This window comes from Ictidomys tridecemlineatus, chromosome 2 (assembly GCF_052094955.1).
Source record: "Ictidomys tridecemlineatus isolate mIctTri1 chromosome 2, mIctTri1.hap1, whole genome shotgun sequence".
In the NCBI taxonomy this organism is placed as follows: Eukaryota; Metazoa; Chordata; class Mammalia; order Rodentia; family Sciuridae; genus Ictidomys; species Ictidomys tridecemlineatus.
Genome location: NC_135478.1, coordinates 149,658,590 through 149,674,837, shown reverse-complemented (window position 1 = coordinate 149,674,837; position 16,248 = coordinate 149,658,590). Strand labels below are relative to the sequence as shown.

The following is a 16,248-nucleotide window of genomic DNA, read 5'->3' as shown; positions in this document are numbered from 1 at the left end:
ACGCACATATGTAAAGTAAGTTATATATATAGTTATATTATTCAACCCCACTCATCCCTTTGTATGTTCCTGGTACTCTGCTGCACAGCCCCACTTTTACAGGTTCTTTAAAAAAAACAAGATCTTGCAATATTAAGCAAGTCCATGTCTTGGAATAAAACATACATTTTATTTAAGGTGCATAGAAAATTGCAAGTAACTGATTCAACATTTTTACATCATAATTTTGTTTTATTCTTTTTCTTCCTTTCCTCATTTTACTTCCCATTTTTCATCTTGAAATAGTTGTATAAGGTAGTCTTGACTGGTGGTCAAAATAGCTGACTGAAATCATTAATGTTTCAGAACACATTTCCTCCCATCCTCTGCAACCCTGCCAAACTGCTGTGTTCTCCAGACACAAGGAAATTCCGGTTAACAACTCCACCTTAATGATAAGGGAAGTGAGAGCATACTGCTTGTCCCAAGATGAACAGAGCAATCCCAGTAGAGAACTCAAAGTTATGGGTCATTTTCTTAATTAAAATGTTGATCAAATGAAATTGGTACTTTCAGTGACTTTTTGCTCTTCTCGTTAATGGGGGAAGTGTGCCTCCTGCTAAGTAATGACTCCCAATGTGTTCCTGGGGCTCCCCTGGGAAAGGGGGTTGTCACAGGCCTTCCCAGGCAGATAGCATCCTCAACTCTCACTCCTTCCTCCTACTTGTCAGCCATCTTTCTGGGGAGTGCTGGATTCCAAGTACCTTAGTGTGCTGGTTGTTTTTGCTATTTCTCTAGGACCACCCAGGGCCCCCCTAATAATGAAAGGAAGCCCATGAGATGCCAAAGCTTCTGTAGTCTGTGGCAGAGTTGGGAAGATACTTTTCTTTGTGTCCTCTCTATTGGAGTGTCACCAAAGCTACTTGTATCCAGTGCCTCTAAGCGGGTGTGAATCTCCTTGTATTAGTTTGCTAGGGTTGCAGTAACAAATTCCCACAAACTGGCCTATTAAATAACAGGAATTTGTTGTCTTACTTCTGGAGGCTAGGAGTCAAAAAAAAAAAAAGGTGTTGGCAGGTTGGAGCCTTCTGAAGGCAGTGGGAGATAATCAGTTTAATTGTCTTGCCTAGGTTCTAGAGTTTCGCTGGCATTCTTTGTAGAAGAATCACCCGATTCTACAAGAATCGTCTTGTAGAAGAATCGCCTTCATCCTCACATAGCATTTTCCCTGTGTGCATGTTTGTGTTCCGATTTCCACATTTTATAAGGACACCAGTCATATCCCAGTATGACCTCACCTGGACTAATTACATCTGCAACCACCCTATTTCCAAGTAAAGTCATTTTCTTAGCTATTGGGGATTTGGATTTCAGTATATGAATTTGTGTGTGGGGAGCACAATTCAAACCATACAATTACTCCTTTCGGGCTTTTTTGGAGTTTTCTTAAGAAACGAAAGAGAAGTTTGGGTCACAAGATTCTTGATGAGCTTAAGATGAGTCATTTTCTAAATGGAGAAAGCACTAATCATGTGGTAGCAAATATCAAGGAATAAAGTGCTCATGTCTGCATGGCGAGTTCCATCAAGATATCTACATGGACAAACTATAGCAAGGCCCTTTTCCCTGTAGTCCCAGTTAGAAAGATGGGAATGGTCCCTGCATTTCACCTGTACAAAGTGGTTAGTGTTATAAGGAGGCTAGTGTTGAACAAGTGAAGGACATTCCAGCTCTCATCTTGCATCTCTCCAGAGGATTGATACTGCCTTTCCCAAGAGAAAGTTAACCATAACAATTCCTTCATTCTTTCAGGTCTTTCTTAATACTTGAGTCCAGGGTTGATGGAAACCTCCTTGGGGAGTAGGAACAGTGTTATAGAACACAGAAGGAGTTTTCAGATCTTCTGTTTGAACTAGATCCTGACTTAGCACTTCTGATGTTGTTGTTCATAGAGTGAGCATACTGGGACCAGAGAGGTGAGACAGCTGCTGAGAGCCCATACCTGGGTGAGGAGCTTGTGCTTGTTCTACTCCCTTCCTTCACAGTTCTTTGCAATACCATGCTTTAAGTCAGCAGGAGATCTCTGAAGGCTACTGGTCAGCTCATTTTGCTTTTCTTCTCTATGTTCTTATTAGTCTGGTTGCAGCTCATGATATTATAATGATATATTTACTTGTCTGGCCCAAAGAACCTTTTAAGGCCAAGGCCTGTGAACTTGCGTTTTTATCTCAAAGCCTAGAACAGTGACTTCAAACTTCAACATTATCAGAATCACCCCAGGGTGCTTGTTAAAACACAGACCAATGGGTCCACCCCTAGGGTTTCTGCTTAAGTAGGTGTGAGTTGGGGCTAAAACTGCATTTCTAACAAGTCTCCAGGTGTTGCTGATTATGCTGATTTAGAGACCATGAGAACCACTGACCTCGAACATGTGCTGCTCTACACTAAGCACACAATAAATGTTTTTAGAATACATGAATGAAGATGAGGAATATTACCTATGTTATGATACTAGGAAATTAGGGAAAGGAAAAAGGTGATTGCTTACCTGTCTCCTCTGATTCTCTGGGGTAGTAAGGATACAATGAGATTATTTGCTGAGAGCATTTTGAAACCTGCTCCAGCTTTGACCAGTCCTGTTAATTCTTATTCCTCATTCCTGAGGCTTGTTAGAAGAGTGGGTTCAGAGCTTGGTTATTGTGAGAGAAGATGAGGTAAGCCCAAAGATTTCCTTATCTGCTATTTTGGGACAAAAATAACCAAAACTTCATACTTCCCATGTCAAGAAAGCTACAAGAGCTGGTTTTGTGCCGTCTCCTTCACCACTCCATCCTGTCCCTCTCCCATCCCCCTACAACCACACTTTACCTTGGCACATGAAACAAGTATTTACTTGTCAGTTCAGTCTTGCCCCTTGAAGGGGAAAACTGTCCTATTATTTTTATAGTCTAACATAGTCAATCATACATTAATAAAACCACAAGACAAAGAAAATAAAATAGTATTTGGTTGGAAAAAAAAATTAACCCACTTGCTTAAATGTCAACTAAATTAAAAAAAACATTCATGCAAATCATGCATTTCAAAAAAGGTTTCCATTAAAGCTTCTGATTAATTTCATAGAATACTTGTTTAAAACAGACCCATATTTCTAGTTATTAAATATAATTAATTATAAATTGGTTACTGTAACTTTTCATGCTGCTGTGCTAGTAGTTATTTCTAACACTTGCCCTCTGAAAATGAAATGTTTCCATGTGTTTCATTTCAACCATCAAAATCTCTGATAACTGGTGCTATGATTTGAATATGGTTTGTCCCCCTAGAACTCAGATTAAGTTTCTACTTTAATTCCAATATAACTATGCTGTTTAGAGGTGGGCCTTTGGGAGTTGATAGGGATTAGATAAACTCAGTCAGGCTGGAGTCTCCATGGTGAATCCTGGTGGCTTTCTAAGAAGACAGAGACCAGAAGAGACTACCTATGAGTGCCCTTGTCTTTCAGCATGTGAGGTCGGTCCTATACCACCTTCGTACTCCACCAAGAAGGCCATTACTAGATGGCCCCCCTGGACCTTGCACCCCCAGAACACTGAGCATAAATTAACCTTTTTTTTTCTTTATATCTTACCATGGACTAGCACAGAAAATAGTTTCCTGACCACTTGAAAATTGGGGTGATTTCAAATAGATTTACTGCAAAGGAAGGAGTGTGGAACCAATGGACAACATACTATGGAGAAAGCTACAGAAGTCAATGCCTTTTGATTCTTGAGAGTGAATTGGGTTTGTTGGGCTTTGATAGAAAAAGGGAAGAAGTTCATGGGAAAAAAAGGGGATTAAAGATTTAAGAGAAAGAACATTCTGATGATGTCACTGAAAAAGAGATGTTTCTAGAGAAGGGTCTAAGGAGTCCCAGAAGAGGGAGGGAACTCAGTGCAAGACCAGAACTCAACTCTGGCATATGTGACAGAAAAGAATTGCAGCACAATCCAAAGACGCAGGCAGAAGTTTATTTAGGAAGGCAGATACACCTTCAAGGGAGCATGTGGGCTGTCTCGAGAGTGAGAAGCAGAAAAAAATAATTAAGGCAAATTCAATTAAGATGAGAAACAATCTAAATGCTTAATTGATTGGAGGGAAAAAAAAAGCCAATAACAGGTGTTGCACTAATCCACCAGGAACCCTCAGATGAGAGCCTGGATGTTAATTTGTATTCAAAATGAAAATTATAGAAATCTGAATTTAAAAGACACATCATAGTAGTGAAGATGCAGCAATTATGTGAAGAAATGCAATTTAGACAGGGGAGATGGTCCACTTTTTAAGGGGTGATGGCAAAATACAGCTGCACAGCCAATATTTATACCAACCCATATCAATGAAGTTTTTATGCAGTTGCAAAATGGCAGTTTGGAAGAAAAGGGTCACATGACCATCCTTCCAGTACTGCTGTTTGATTTTCAGGTGTCAGCTTGAGTGAGCTAAGGGGTACTCAACTGGTAAAGCATAATTTATGCTGAATCACTGCGTTAATTACTCTTAGTGCTTCAGTAGGCGTGGAACCCCTCTCTCCTCTGCTGAAAGGAACCCCAGGTGGTTCTACTTTTGACTAGAATTATTGGGCTGCCCAGGTGACTCTGTGAGGGTGTAGAGAATGGTGTCTGAATTGGTGCACGGGATGGGGAAGGGCCACTCGAAATGTGGGTGGGCACCATCCAATCAGCTGAGAGCCTGGATGAAACAAAAGGCCCTGCTGGAAGGGCAAGTTCATTTTTGTCTCCCTGAGCTGGGGCTTCCTTCTCTTTCTGTTCTCAGATATCGGAAACGCCTCCCCTCTTTTTTCTCTCTGTTCTGATTGTTCTTTCTCTTTGGAGAACGCTGGCTAAACCTTTAGCTGTACCCAGTGTTATTTTGTTCTCCACTCTGCTAAAGGCGACACATTCATAATCCTACTTTCTAATCTAGCCTCCGCTTTTCAAGAGCTCCTCTCTCGGAAGGGCTACTAGGAACGCAGTTATCTGTTTACTAATCTCAGGGTGAGGGTGAATGAATACAATGAACCATGGGGCTTTTGTAGGTAGGCAGCAAGAGTTATAAGACTTGGAGTTTTAGTAAAAGAGGATCCAAGCAGTTCATTCTTGCATGCTTGCTATAGGATAAGGGACAATCCTGAGGCTGGATAGCTTAGCAGAACTTTGCCGGAAAAAACGGCAAAACCAACCTATAACTGAAAAAGCAGTTATTGACTTGATACTTGGAGGCTTATTTCTGGGGTCTGTTCAGATAGTGGCCACGCTTTGTGTCGCAAGAAGTTGGCCTTTCTGGACTTCCTGGGAAATTGTCGATGGTCAATAGAACTTCGGGCCTAACTCGTCATGTCAGGTCAGCTCCTAGGGTGTCATGGGTAGCTTTCCTATTATGAATTTAGAGAAATCGGTATTGGAGAAAGTGACTCAAACCACTTGTTAATCAACAGGTACGACTGGGCACTGTAACGAGGGTGGCCTTACTAAGCAGGGCAGCCTCTGTACTACTTTCTCATGTAGGCTTCTCCCTTTTTTCTATGAATTACAGTGGCTTTGTGAATTTTGCGGTAAAGCGCCTGTACACCAAACTAGCACGCTGACTGCCTAAAATGGCTGTGCTTACCAGCTGTAGTCTGTACTACGATTCTCAGATCTTTTGATTCTCAAATCCTAAAACACTGTCCTTGTGCTGTGGCAAATGCCTAATTCTGGCTACTCAAGAGGCAGAAGCCGTAGGATCACAAGTTGAAGGTCAACTTGGGTAACATAGCATAGACTCTCTCTCAAAACAACTTTGAGGGGTGGGTGGGTTCAAACCACAGAACCATGCCAAACTTAATGGCTTCACGTTGCTTGGGTAGTACCTATGACTTCTGCTGCTTACATCTGTTATGGTTTGGATATGAGGTGTCCTCCAAAGGCACCTGTATTAATTGCAAGAATATGCAGGAGGAAAAAGCTCTCAGGTTATGAGACCTGTTAACTAATCGATCCATCTTAGTTTAGATGGACTAACTGGATTGTAATGGAAGGCAGGTGGCATAGAGCTGAAGAAGGTGGGTCACTGGGAAAGTGACCCCTTTCAGAGCACTCTCCTGAGACCTCATCTCTCTATCCTCTCTGCTTCCAGCTGTTACTAATGGAATAGATCAACACTTTGCTACCACACTCTACTGCCAGGATAATCGGCTTCACCTTGGGTTCAAAGCAATGGAGGTAGAACATTACAAAATGACCTTAAACTGAGCCAAAATAAACTTCCTCCTAAGTCCTTGTATTTTGGTCAGCTTTTCAGGGCTGTGACCAGGCAGGATCCAAGATACTTGCTAACAGTGAACTTCTGAAAATCGGTAGGAAAGCTACTTTCTGTTGCTCCCTGCCTTGTGGATGGCCTTCCAAAGTTGGATTCATGCCTCAGAATTTGAGGAAGAAAACACTGCTTTGTGGGCTCAACATAAGCAATCATGTTTAGAACTGCCGTTTAGCACAGCAACGAAAAGCCTCTTAACATAAACTGGTAACTTATGCGATTTGGGCACCAATTGGTAACTTGTAAAATGCCACACATGGTCTCGCCCAGCAGTAAAATGACTCGGGTGTCGGGAAGCCAACATTTCAGGCCTGGCTCTACTAACTAGGTGACTGTTATGTGATCTTTATAGGCTAAAATGGCCATACAAATGCCTACTTTTCCTAGTTTAGCTACTAGGTCAAGGGAGATAACTTCTAACAAAATGCTGTCTCAAATTATGAGTCTGCAAGGAGATAAGATTTCTCTTCCAAGAAGGCTGGCAATCTGCCATGGCTGTTAGAGCATGTCGCTAAGCTTGCCATAGTTTGGGAATGCAGAACCAAGGGCCCGGTTGTTATATAAACTGAAAGGAATCGGGGAGGAGAATGATCAACAAGGCAAGGGGCCCAGGACACACTAGAGGATGCCTGATAGAATTTTCAAGGATAGAACTGTAATGTCTTTAAACTTCTAGGATAGCAATGAAACTCCTAGACCTTCAGCAAAATTTCTTAAAAACCTTCATATACTTGAAATAAAGATGGGAATGTGTCACGATGAGCAAAAGGTGCGACATCTGCAGTTGAAGAGAAATAATGTCCACACGCTATGCCCTTCCCAATGCTTGATTCACTGAATCACTCAATACACTTCCACTCTACAGGGTCTTAAGGAATGGCAATCCTAAAAGCTGGCCACTACAAACAATAATTCGGGCTGATAAAAGCAATAAACACAACTAATTCAAAGCAAACAAGTGCTAAGCTAACTCAAGTACTGCAAACACTCTTAATCATGACAGACCTATTAGAAACTCCATCTGCATGATAAGCGCTAGATCTAAAGACTTAAGGCTTAAGTCCAGCAGATGCACCCTCGCTCAGACCACAGCAGTTCCTGAACCAATAAAGGCTTCTCCCGGGGGGTATAGTTGACAGCTGGTTGAGACGGTTGTAGGGAGACGTTGCCATCCAAGGTCAAGAGGCTGCTGTAGAGTTAGAGCGCTGAGGATGACAGAGGATTGGGCAGATAAAAGTTGGGATGTCGGTCCAGGTCCTCATCAGGCTCTCCAGCACAGGTGGGCATCAGCGTCAGCTGGCTGTGTTCACTTGCTCCAACATCTATACTAAATTTATATAAGGTTTGGTTTCCTTCCTGATCTCACACCTGACTATTCAGGGTGAAGGAAAATGACAATGACTTCACTGAATTTTATCAGGATTGTGGAAAGTGACTTGTCCATCGGACTGTGCCTGACAATACTGGAGGGCTCTGTAGGCTAGTGCCTGGTGGGACTGCAGCCTTATTTGAAGTTGCTTAGGCTAGGGCCATCCTTACGGAATGGTGTTGGGTTAAGGAGATGTAAGGGGGGAAAACTAGAAAGCATAAAATGATCTTAAGAATTTAAATTCTGTCAAACACAAGGACAGACTAAGGAATAGGAGGTAAAGCCAGTCGGACAGACCTGAAAGGCAGTTAAACCCCATGTGATGTAGGAAAGAACTACAAAAGACTTCAGACAATACAAGGCAAAAGTGAATTGTTTCCATAATCTGAGCAATTAGTTTGAATGAATGTACATACTACCCTAAGAACCCAAAACTTTCTAGAACCTCTAGAGAAAGGTTAGTCCTAACTTTCCATTTTATTGCTGCCAATTGGAAAACAATTGGCAGGCATTATAGAAAAAGCAAACACTACCTTTTGTCAAAAAAAAGTTGAAGTCTTAATCTCTAAAGATTCTAAGATTCAAATCTTTCAAATTCAGTTTTTAGCTAATGTTTGTAAATAGGGCTATCTTTTTTTTCTTTCTTTCTTTCTTTATTTATTAGTTATTGGCGGACACAACATCTTTGTATGTGGTGCTGGAGTATCGAACCCGGACCGCACGCATGCCAGGCGAGCGCGCTACCCATTGAGCCACATCCCCAGCCCAAATAGGGCTATCTTAAACTTGGTCATGGAAAATTTGAGGAATTACTAAGATTTTTCTAAAGTCTCAAGATTATAGAAGGTTGAGTAACAAGTATGAAGCTAACTGCATCTCTTATAGGCACCATAAAAGAAGCAAACTTATTAGGCGGTATTAGCATAACCAAGCAATTGAACCTGTTGCATCCCCCCCCACCCCATTAGAGGGATCCTTAGGTGCCTAAAGACCAGCATAGTACTGACAGTGGTACACCCCTGTAATCCCTGCGAGACTTTACTACTGTAATGAGACTTTACTACACGTGAAGGAGATGGTTATAGGCAGGGCACTTGGGAGGGACCTTTGTTCCATCTTCCTTTGAATACTGCCTGAAGCAGGCAAAACCTTTCCCTGAGGAACCTCCAGCTCTGCTACTTAAACTGTGGTCCAAGGAACAGCGGCATCAACATTACCCACCTGAGACCTACTGAACTAGAATCCACATTCTAGTGATATCTGGGTGACTTGATACACGTTAACGTTTGAGACCCTCTCCTGTAGGAAGTGTTCGGTAAATGTTTCTTAGTGGTTGGAGAGTGACCTTATGCAAAGGGTTGTTGCTGCCGGTAGACCATTCTTCAGGGATTTGGATGGAAGTCATGTGAATTAAGCAATTTAGTGGGGTGGGGGGAGAAAGGGCAGTAGGAATTCGGCCATGCTTGGAACCTCTAACAGATTTAAAAAGACCTATTTGGTCTCTATATGCTTTTCATTGAAGAGACTAGCAATTGCCCACTAGAACAGCGGGTATAGCTGATAATTCCATTATTCTGGACAGCCCTTAAATCTGACAGATCTTAAAGTAATCTAGCCATTGTGTTCCTTGTGCTGGGCTGGGTGGCAGAGTAACATTAGTTTGAGGTTAAAAAAAAATCTCCTTTGTATCTTGTAATTCCTGGTCTCATGAGTGAGCATTAACAGTGATTTGCATCACAATGGTAATACTTCTAATGCAGTTCATTCCAATGAATGTTTGGCTTCTCATGTTAACTTTCAATTGCCCAGTAACCCAAACTGCACACTGCTGAGTGCACAGAATATTGGGCTCTGGCTAAGTGTGATTAGATATTGATTTCTGAGCCCCACGAACACTTAGTGATGCAGAAACTATTGGGTGCTGGTTTATTATGGACCATTGGACTGAAACTGGCAGAATTCCAGCAACTGGCAGAATTCCAGCAGTCACAAATTTATGGAAAAATTCCAGAGTAGCCGTAAGGCTCAGGCTGTGGGTTTGGTTTTTTTGTGTGGCCTTGGGCAGGAGAATCGGTGAACCTAGATACTATTCATCTGTCTGCAGTTGCATACTTTTACCAATTGGACTGAACACACAAGAGATGTTTAGTGCAAACTTATTCTGACTGCTGGAAAAGACGGTTACAAGCAATGGATCTAGCAAAGAATGGCATAGTATGGCTCTTATATACTTGTAGGAGTTGCTATCAAAAAGATTTAAAACTTAAATACACGGTGAGAATAAGAAGTGTTAAGTTGTAGAGATTAAAAAATGGCTATGAACATGTATTCGAGAGACGGAGTTTACATCCTCAAATCTGAGCAGAATCTGCAACTGCTTTGATTAATGGAATTAGGTAGAAGTGATAATGGCCAGTTTGAGGGGGCCCAAGGTGGGGGTCCAGATTTTGAGATTGGCATCTAGTTGTCTCTTGGAATTCAGCCATAGAGAGGCTTTATGTAGGTTCGATGAGTGTCCTGCTTTGTGCATCAGACTGGACATTCAAGATGCACAAAGTAATCTCGACTATTCGTTCACTTTTTAACCCAATACACAAGCTTTCCAATGATTCTAGCCATGATCCAGCCATAAATGTGTAAGAGCCAAGGTAGAACAGTCAAGCCAGGGAATTCAGAACTTCTACAAGAGATTGTTTTTAGGTCAATATATTTTGGGGTGGATTCTTATGTATTAATAGATCAGAACACAAGTTGCCCTATTTAGGAAGTAACTCAGTAGTAGGTATGCAAATACATTCTTTCAGATGTGACCCTAAGCCTCCCACTTAAGACTCTGCTGCCCAATGCAAGTACTGGCACATCAGAGCTTGGAACATAACTTTCAAAATTAGGCCTTGAATGATGCCTTCTGAGGAAAATCTCATGCTTTCTGTACTAAGTCTACTGCAACAATGAGACCAATATTTCTGGTCGTTTTCAAACCTGGATCCAAAAGGGGCATGTGCACGCTGAGCTTATCTGCTAATGATTCCAGAAGGCTAGTGTCTCAGTTCCTCTAGGGTGCTTTCCTGGCAGGGAACTGACCAGAACATCAAATGGTTTCCATAAAGTTCCTATGTTTCCGATTAAGAATAGGGATAGAAAGTGATCATTATTTCTATTTCTGCATCTTTAGGAAACTTTCTCAATCCATTACTCATGTCACATTGGCAATTAGGATTCTTTTAATGTATTGGTGCAAGAGTTCAAAAATACCAGTTTCTATGTCTGTTCTAGCATCAGATTCTCAGCCCTGGTTGCTCCTCAGTCACCTGAGTATCCCATATTAGTTAAATCAATATCTGAGGCTGGGGTCCCAGCATTAGTACTTCAGGAACTATCTCCAGCTCCAGGTGACCTGCAGATAGCAAAGGTTGAAGCTTATTTAGCCTGATTTAATTGGTCGCTTGTGGAGAAGTTTCTCAATAGTGTAGCTATTTCCAAACCTAGCCTATCTTAAAAGCCTCAAACATATCAAAGTTATATATAGTCAGAACCCTTAACTATAAAACGAAGACATAGCAAATGTTAATCCATTCTGTGGTTTTTACTTGAACGCCACCAATTCTGCTTTTGTATGAATGTAGGTAGATGTTTCAGTCGACATTCCACAGAACTGTCTCACAGATGCCCTCCTTCCAACCTGGTTTAGTTAAATGAGATTGCATAAAAGCAATGACACTCATTCAGTTCTAATACTTATTCAAAAGGCTTCACATTTCTCATAACTTCTTGGTCCATTGGAGTTATTTTGAAAGATGTTCTCTTCTATCCTCATTCGTAAGTAAATTTCTTAAGAGGAGCTCAGCTTCCAGCCTGGAAGAACTGATGCAGAAGAGCCCATCTTGAACTGATTCCTCCAGGTTGGCTGTGGTTAGTTTCTTCTGGCACCCAATAGTTCACAGCCTTCCTCTATCTTCAGCCTGTGAAGTTTGGGATACTTGCGTGCACCAACCTTCTTTCCAGCATAGCTGACTGATAGAAGGGAAGGAATAGGGCCCTCAGACTTCAAGGGTTTTGCTTTCCCAGTCTCTTGACTAAATTCTGCCCCCTTTTTTTAAGGGGGGGGGGGAAATCAGATGGTCCTGCGCATGAACTTCTTGAAAAAAGCCTGCTTTATGTAGCCAATCGTCTTGTCTTCTAAATCTTCAAGTAAGATGTTATCCTCCGGGTCTCTCAACATACATATTGTCCCTTGATTTGGAGAGAGCAATGGTGAGAGGTGTTTGCATTCTGAGTGTATCAGAAGGTGTCACACCAGGGAGCCACAGAAAGTCTCACTGGTTTTTCTAGGAATGTATTTTGTCAGCAGTAAAAATACTGGTCACATTACCTATGTCATGGCTGATGGCTTGTGCGTGAGTGTCTTTGTATGTTTCTAGCCTGCTGAGGACTGGCTTTCAGTATCTGCTCTCTTCCTCCAAAGCCATTACAGGGTTGGAGCTGCATTGTCTAAGACAGGTTCCAGATTATATGCTGCAGTCCATGTACACTGGCAATGGAAAAGCAGGATACTCTCAGAGCCAATGTATAGGGAAAACTTCTGAAAGCTGTCCCAGAAACAGGATTTTGGACAATATGATCCTGAGACCAAGGGCTGGACAATGGCGGTATTTGCATATAAAGCGGCCTGAAGTTGTTACGGAATATGTGCTCAATTCCAGAAGAGTTCATTTTTAAGGCTGAGGATAGGTCTTCAGGGGTGATGACCTTAATCTGCTTTAAACAAACTTTCCATGGGACTCCAGGAGCCTGAAGTACCTCTGGCGTTATTGCTTTTGAAACTTTTTCTGGACACTCTGTATCCTGATCTCTTCCTAGTCTTCTTTGTACTAGGTTTTTTTTTTTAAACCCAGTAGGCTTTACAACTGAGCCATATGCCCAGTTCTGAGACAGGGTCTTGCTGGCCTTGATCTTTTGATCCTCCTGCCCCAGCCTCCCAAGTGGCTGGGGTTATAGGTGTGTGCCACTATGCTGGGCTTTTCCTTTATCACTTGAATCATTTCTACAAAGATCTAGAATGCCTCCTTTCTACTTTCCTAGGCATGCTTGAGGGAAGAGGGGAATGTTTCAAGGTGTGCTACACAATGAAAACCTCTGAAAGTACCAAGACAAGCAGACAGCCTTATCTCCCCATTAACAAAGGGCTAGCCACTCAATGAGCTATAATGATAAATATTCCAAGAGCAATATGTGCTCACAATAAGTCCCACAGCACTCTTGGCAGAGTCTGTGGCATTTATACTGATTAAGCCACTAGATGTAAATCTTACCCAGTAAGGGAGCCAATGGATAACTGGGGTTTTAGGGCCTCTATCAAAATGTTTACTATTAAGTTTCCACTCATCTTAGGACATCACTGTGCAATTTCAGTTCTTGCACATAGCAGTGTATCAAAGGATGCTGTTTACTCACCATTGCTTTTGTTTTGAAATGCAAGAGTCACTTTTCCCCCTTGGAACTCGGTTTTCGGTTGCTGGAGAAGTCCCGATTCTCTTTAATCAGAGTTCCCCTCTGACGTTCAAATCTTAGTACTAATTCAAGAGGGAGTTATGATTCTGTGATGGACTCGTGACATTTCTTTTTGGGGGATATTAAAGGTCAGATCTTAATGCCTTTTGTGATATATGCATCTGGCTCAAGATCAGGCAGTTTTGAATGATGAAATTTAAATTGTAATTTAGTGAAGGGACATGAAATAAGAAACTACAGCTTTGCAGAAGTGCCTGAGATCTACACCACTCCCTTAGCATGTGTGTGAGGGTTTGAGGGTTAGAGCTGCTATTTAAAGTAATCTTTCAGGGATACCATGCTACTGTTCCAGAAATGAAAGCAAAAGCTTATCTTGCTTATATTCTGGTGACCTGATGTCTATCTTGGGAAACATAGATAATGCCATGGCACAAATCCTTGTCTTCTGAAAATCCTGGATTCAGATAACTATACCTTTTGCTTCCCACTTGGTCCAACTGCTTCAAAATTCTTGTCCTTTTTCTCAAACTTTATACAGTTTTTCATCCATACATAAAAGTGGATAGAAACATTTGAGTCCAAATATATTGGATTAAAGTTCTTTTTTCCAAATGAAACCAGCTCTTGCTTTACAACAGTTGAACCAGGCCTCTTGCCACTATGGAGGGATGTGTATGTATTTGTCATCTCTGACAAACTCTTGTGTGTATCCATCTTTCATTTCTTGCTTGCCCATCTCCCGGTTCTTTGCCTTTCCTTTCACCAGGTATGCGCGAGACCCTAGTCTTGATTCCCTGTCACAAATTTTTTTTCGTTTGCCATAGCTTTCAAATAGTATACTAATGACCATTCGATTCAATTATCGACTAAATAATTTGCTATTGCCATGCATTTGGGTTATCTCCATGTACAATTACTAATAACACAGCAACAAAAAGCCTTGTGGTGAATAAACACAAAAGTCTGCTTCCCCCTCAAGAGTAGAAATAGCTTTATTGACTTATGCATATTTCTGTTTCTACACTTGAAGTTCATTGTAGTAATCACAATGGATGGCAGTTTTAAAGGCTTAGTAGATGTTGGCCACTATGTGCTAACTGCTAAGCTTTCATTATGAAACATAAAGGGCTGGGGATGTAACTTGGCAGTAGAGCGCCCAGGTCTAACTATGAAGTAGTCAGAAGATTGCTTTTGGAACTTAAAACGCCCGCCTCCTGAGCTGGGCCAATTGTGGTCCTGCCCAAGAGGGAATCATCATGTGCTCAGCTTCTCGGCTTCGAGGGCTTCTGGGAGAGTGGGCACCCTGAAGCAGGAGTTCGGGGGCCAAATTCGTCCTTCTTCAGGGAGAAGACGTCAACGGAGCTCCTCTTATTCAACCAAACTCGCAGAATGAAGGAGGTGAAGAGGGAGCGGGGAAGTGAATCACCGTGAACAATTAGAACAGGAACACAGCAGAGCTGGGAACGGTGATGAGACTGACACTGGGGTCATTCCTGCCAAAGAAGTTCTGATGAGAAGGCTGGGTGTGGGCAGCCCAAACCTGCAGGCTGAGGAACAGCCGGATTTTATAATGCCAGGCACCAGGGCATTGCCAGAAGAATGAAGTCGGTGGCAGTGCTAATGAGGCTCAGGAGGTGATTCTGCCACCTGGTGGCAATAAAGACAAAGAGGTGCCTGCTAAGAAAAAAACAAGCTTCAAACTTTCTGGTGCACTTCTTGGACACCAACGCCTTCCCGGGTGTAGTCATTAAATAGTCCCCAGAATCTCATATCCCCCCCAAAATGATGGCATCTCCGCATCCTTAAAAATGATGGTATTTCAGTCATGTACATCGACAAAGCACTTACCTTTTGGGTCAACACTGCAGACATTCTAATTGATCACCCCTCTTGTTCAAAGCAGCATGGAGTCTTACAATTTCAGCTTGTGGAATACACCCAATGCTGATGGCACAATTGTCTGAAGGGTGACCTTGGCTCAGGCAATGGAACCTTCTTGAACAAGCGCATTGAGCCACAGATACTGTGAACTGAAAAAAGGATGAGCTTAAATTTGGATTCAGCAGCAGAGAGTATGTCTTGCTTCATGAGTCAGCAGATACCTCTGAACTAGACAGAAAGGAAGAGGAGGATGACGAGAAGGAGGAAGTAGTATCTGACAGCTAGCAAACTTAAGAACTGAAACCATTGACATTCTTCCTCCTTGGAAGACTTCTCTCAAAGAGCACTGTGGTGATCTCTGTTGCCTTAAGTCTTTCCTGTGTTGCTGACCAGCTTATTTTACAGTTTAAGAACACTAAGGTTTTGAAATTTTTTCCTGTGGCACATCAGCCCCATATCTGGCATTTATTTTCAGAAGAGTCACCAATTACAACAGTGTTCAGTAGCATTTTGGCCTTAGTTGCGTTCGGAACTGCTGCCTTAGAAATTCTTATTTGAAGGTGAATAATGGCTTGTTCTCGTAGTTTTACTTAAGCTTTGTGGATCGGTTTGTTTTGGGGCAAATCCCTAAACAGAACCTTAAGCTTTGGTTACCAAAATGACTTCCAGAACTTTGACCTGGCTGATCTTATCATAGAAGCTGATTTTGCACTTGGCTTTTTTGGGGGTAGGAAAGGAGGGGGGTTTACCACATGACCTCATTAGTGATTAACTTAACAGATGCTTTACTGGCACCTGTTTAAGTTCATGACTGCACAGGAAGATCTTGGCTACTACGGACGGATGCTTATAAATGAGAGGCTGAAATGCATTGTGGATCTGTTAAGAGAATTACTTTCTTTTTAGAACATGTGTATAAAATTTTTTGATCATCCTTTCAACATTTGAATCAAGATGCAAAACTTTATCTTTTTCTTTGAATAATGCTCTTAATGTGGTAGGATTCTTCATTCTAACATGTCTAACATGTCTAAAGGATATTGTATAACACATCTCATCCTAAAAAATTGTTCAAAGGTTTATCTACATCCAAGGCTGGAAATCAAGGGGGACTGTCCAGTTTCCAGATTTTCTACCAGAGGACTGTGTAAGTAGGAAAAGTCTCCTTA

The 16,248-nt window shown here is 41.8% G+C and overlaps 1 pseudogene; it reads left to right on the top strand.

The window, feature by feature from the left end:
- Positions 1-7,560: 7,560 nt before the first annotated feature.
- LOC101971968 (smad nuclear-interacting protein 1 pseudogene) lies at positions 7,561-15,364 on the top strand (annotated as a pseudogene).
- The last annotated feature ends 884 nt before the right edge of the window (positions 15,365-16,248 follow it).